Below are 4944 nucleotides of genomic sequence, written 5' to 3' on the forward strand. Positions count from 1 at the left end.
TAAATTTCTTGGGATGAAGGACAGATTTTCTAGGTAAGAGGACATCCTGGCTCTTCAGAAACTGTGTTCTGCATAGTGTCTGAAGGGAGTCAGGATATGTAGGTCTGGATGAGCTTGGTAATTAATGCTTGTGTGTTTGCCCCTGTTTAGATTTATTTCAGCTCTGGAGTCCTTTCCTTTTGTGCCATTGCTTGCCAGAACTTTATGCTTGTTTGCTTGGATCATCTCAATGTCAGTTATTATCCATGACCTTTAATCCCATACATAGGCCAAATGCTTTCTCTGTAGTGTCAGTGGTGCAGGAGTGAGGAACAGTGTGCTCCAGTAAACCAAGACAAGGCGACTTTTTGATGTAGCTAATAAATACATCCAGATAACAGAGTGATGCAGGACGTTAGCTGCTCAGACACATGCTGGGGGAACTCCAGGCACATAGTGCACAATTTCTGCCTTATTGGCCATTCTCCACCTAGAAGTAAGGGTTACTAGTATTCTGAGCTAAGCCATTACCAACAGCAGAAAAAAAAAATCATGTAGATGTGATAGCAACTCAGTGAAGATATGCCCGAAACAATAGAAACAGGACTGGTTACCTTTGTAGAAGAGAAATTGTAACAAGTGTGAGTCAAGATGGAAAGAGGAAGGCACTTTAAAAGCTGTAAGGTTCTCTAACTCCAAGTGCACAATTATGACTGATTCCTGGCTGCCAGAGTTCTGAAAGCACACAAAAAATAATGTATGTATCACAAATGACTAGGAATGTGGCATGTGACTATTGAAAGTTAACTCCCAGAGAGTTGAGATACAGGCATCAAATACCTTGCAGTGTTAAGAGCAATGGTGATTTTTAATGTTATTTTGGTGCAAAGGTAGATAGAGGTGGGGGTGGGGTGGGGAGGAAGACCACCCTGTCAGCATGACTGGATAATATAATGACAGCAGACGACAGAGATGCTTATTTTTGAAAGGAGGATTGTGGGTTGTTGTTATTGTTTGTCTTAGTCAGGGTTTCTATTCCTGCACAAACATCATGACCATGAAGCAAGATGGGGAGGAAAGGGTTTATTTGGCTTACTTCCACATTGCTGTTTATCACCATAGGAAGTCAGGACTGGAACTCACACAAGTCAGGAAGCAGGAGCTGATGCAGAGGCCATGGAGGAATGCTCCTTACTGGCTTGTTTCCCCTGGCTTGCTCAGCCTGCTCTCTTATAGAACCCAAGACTTCCAGCCCAGGGATTGCACCACCCACACGGGGCCCTCTCCCCTTGATCACTAATTGAGAAAATGCCCCACAGCTGGATCTCATGGAAGCACTTCCCCAACTGAAGCTCCCTTCTCTGTGATAACTCCAGCCTGTGTCAAGTTGACACACAAAACCAGCCAGTACATTGTTGTTGTTGTATTTTAAACAGACATGTGACAGAGAAGAGGAAGTTGATGAACTCATGCTTCACATTAAAAATCTGACAAGGGAATTTTACAAAGAGGAATTGGGTTTTTAAAAAATGGTCGAATCCCGAGATTTGTGAGAGATTCTAAGAGTTAGTCTGGTGTCTGAGCAGGCCGGCTCAGGTGGCTGCTTCTCACCTGCTGTGCTGTTTGAGCTGCAGAGTGCTGCCTGCTGCCGGTCAGTGTTGTGACACAGACAGAGCTTTGGGATGCAGAACACCAGAAACAGCAAAAACTCAGGCTGTAGGGGGAAAGGTTTTGACTTCTGCAATCTCTGTGTTGTACTGGCCTCATAGGAAGCGTTAGAACAATTAAATAACTTATTAAACATATTGCGCCCCAACCCTCCTAACAGGAAGAGGTAATTAACTCTTTCTGAAGTGTGGAAACCTACAGACAAACATGGAAGTCGAACCCGGTTTCTTCTCTTAGAATTATATTAGATAAACTGTCATAAAAGTGCTAGGCATGTTGCTCACTGGGGGTCATGGATAAATCACAAGGCTCTGGGCCCAGATTTTTCATGAATGCAGTTTCTTTCTTCCCATTACTAGACAAGTGAGCTTGGCTAATTACCAGACTATGCCTGTGTGTGGGAGTGTTTTTAAAATTATCTTATTTATGTACACCCAAAATGTTGTCTCCCCTTCTGTTCCCCCTTCCCAGAGTTCTTCACCCTATTCCTGCTCCCCTTCAACTCTGAGAGGGTGCTACCCCCCCTTCACCGGCATCTCCCTTCCCTGAGGCATCAAGCCTCTACAGTACTAGGCACATCCTGTCCCATTAAGGTCAGACAAGGCAGTCCTCTGCTACATATGTGGGGCTGGGGGTGTGGAGTCAGACCAGCCTGTGGATGCTCTTTGGTTAGTAGCTTAGTCTCTGGGAGCTTCCAAGGGTCCAGGTTAGTTGACACTGTTAGTCTTTCTATGGGATTGCCATCCCCTTCAGCTCCTTTAATCCTTCCCCTAACTCTTCCAGAGGGATCCCCAACCTCAGTCCAGTGGTTGGCTGTGAGTATCTACATCTGTCTCAGTCAGCTGCTGGTAGAGCCTCTCAGAGGACAGCCTTGCTAATGTCTGTGTTCTTAAGGGAGGATATGGCAGTGTCACATTACTGTTGCAGGGATGCTATGTAGATGCTACATAGATGGCATTTAGCGTCGGACACCAGTAGTCTTAGCATGATTAGTGATTATGGATTACTATGTTGTGGATTTCAGCAGTCCACATATAAATGCCTCCTGATAGCTGCTGCAGGTGAGATGGTATTAGAACTACTGGATAGACTTCTAGGTACATATCCAGATAGTACACAATTAGTGTGTGAAAGTCTCTAGTGGAGGGATGTAGGAGTGTGTCCAGTTCAGCATATTCCTCAATAATGTGGAGAAGAATATTAAAGGTTTGCTGATTGGATTTACAGATAACATCTAAAATTCAGTTGCTTAGAGCTCAGATTAAATTTAATAGGCATAAAGCCAAGTTACGTTTCGCCTTTGGGTCTACAAACCAAGATAGGATTTAGTAGCAAATGTGAAGAACTTCAGGGCTTTAAATTATAATGTCATCTTGTCATCAGGAAGACAAATACACTTGCAGTTTGCATTGGTTGATGGATGCCACAGGAAGATCATGTTTCACTTGGCTGATCTGATCATGTCCCATGTCAAATATCATGTTCATATCCGAGTATTCAACCACAGGAGGGACCCTGATAAGGCTGAAGGAGGGGTGACAAAAGATACTACTTCAAAACCGTTCCATGGAAGGTGGAGTTGAAGGCACCAGAAATGTTCGTTTGTGGGGAAAACTAGCTCAAGGCCGTAAATATATTCAAGTATTTGACTGTTTGTGAAAGAGAAAGGAGCTGGCTGTACACTAATTGTTCCTGAGGTTTGAATGTAGACTGGTAGGTGAAAGTTGTTAGACTCAGGGATAAAGAAAGAGAACAATTGTGAGTGAGCGGGAGTGTTTGGAAGAGGAAATGGCTGGCCCTGTGTGTTCACACTCAGGGTCCCTGACCTCACTCAAGCAGACAACCAAGACTGGTGGAGGTACTGTAGGCAGAGTTCAGGTACAAGCTGCAGGTGAGTATGGCATGCTCTGCCTTTCACGACTTGCTAATTTCATGACACTGCAAGAGGGAACTTTTTTTTTTTTTTTTTTTTTTTAAAAAAAAAACAGAGTTAAGCCCAAATCCTGCAGCTAACTGTACTAACTTCCCTTCACCTAGCCTTCTCTTACTTATCCAGCCGTACCTCTGCCTTGGCTGGGAAAATCTCCCAGCTTTCTAGTCTCAAAACAAAGCACAGAGCATCTCAAGAAGAAAATTCCTGCATGTAAATTATTACAACCACATAATCTGAAACATTTCTAGGAGATCTGAGAAAACAGTATTTTCAACGTATAATTATTAAGAGGCAACTATTTGTGAGACAGAATGTATTTGAGTGTGCCAGGCAGTAGAAATATACGTGCAACTCCAAGGAGTACGGTTTGATAAATATTGCTCAGAATTATACTATACAGCATTAGAGCTTCTTTTAGGTGTGCTTATAATCAGAAGTCTTGCCAAACTTTCAGAAACTAAGGGCAGGTTCTAATAAAACACCAAATTAAGGTGTGAGTCGGGGGGACATATATCAAAAAAGAATAGGAAGGAGATGGATCAGGACAAAATCCTTTTAACTCTGTTAAATGCCAGGTGGATAATATAGCCTGCCTTTTAAAAATGTATATACACACACATATCATAGATGTTATGTGTGTTTGTGTATGCGTGTGTGTGTGTGTGTATATATATATATATATATATATTCTTTCTTTGTTTCTTCTTTTAAAAACATACCTCCCTCTTCCTCTCCCAAGTCCCTTTCTCCACTTCCCCTCTGCCCCCTACTCCCTCAATCTATTCCTTTTTTCACAAAAAGGCCAGCCTTCCATGGATAGAAGGCAACCATGGCATATCAAGTTTCAGTAAGACTAGGCACTTCCCCTCTGATTGAGGCTGAATGAGCCAACTTAGTAAGAAGAAAGGGTCCCTAAAACAGGCAAAGGAGTCTGAGATAGCCCACATTCCTGCTGTTAGGAGTTCCACAAGAACATCAAACTACACAACTATAACATACATCCAGAGGAAATTGGTCCATCCACCCGATGCAGGCTTCCTGGTTCAGTCCATTTCAGGCTTAGAAGGTCAAAGAAAAAGCTGGAAAAAGCTGGCTAGCAAGACCAACTGAAACGGTGAGCTGTGGGGTCAATGAAGAGAGACCATACCCTCAGCGAGTAAGGTGGAGAGTGATGGAGTGCTGTGGGGTCAATGAAGAGAGACCATACCCTCAGCGAGTAAGGTGGAGAGTGATGGAGTGCTGTGGGGTCAATGAAGAGAGACCACACCCTCAGCGAGTAAGGTGGAGAGTGATGGAGTATTTGTCAGAACCAGCCTTAGACCTGCACACACACACACACACACACACACACACACACACACACA

General features: G+C 43.5%; 1 protein-coding gene and 1 long non-coding RNA gene across 2 annotated transcripts in view; one reads left to right on the forward strand and one right to left on the reverse strand.

Moving 5' to 3' along the window:
* LOC116080033 overlaps positions 1 to 683 on the reverse strand; it is a 15850-nt gene extending 15167 nt beyond the window's left edge. Inside the window, exon 1 of the long non-coding RNA XR_004114287.1 lies at positions 594 to 683. This is a non-coding gene — a long non-coding RNA (uncharacterized LOC116080033). The remainder of the gene's footprint in view (positions 1 to 593) is intronic.
* Ttc6 (tetratricopeptide repeat domain 6) overlaps positions 1 to 4944 on the forward strand; it is a 189523-nt gene that overhangs the window by 52310 nt on the left and 132269 nt on the right. The gene's annotated exons all lie outside the window — the stretch shown is intronic.

Source organism: Mastomys coucha, unplaced genomic scaffold (genome assembly GCF_008632895.1).
Source record: "Mastomys coucha isolate ucsf_1 unplaced genomic scaffold, UCSF_Mcou_1 pScaffold6, whole genome shotgun sequence".
NCBI classification, from domain to species: Eukaryota; Metazoa; Chordata; class Mammalia; order Rodentia; family Muridae; genus Mastomys; species Mastomys coucha.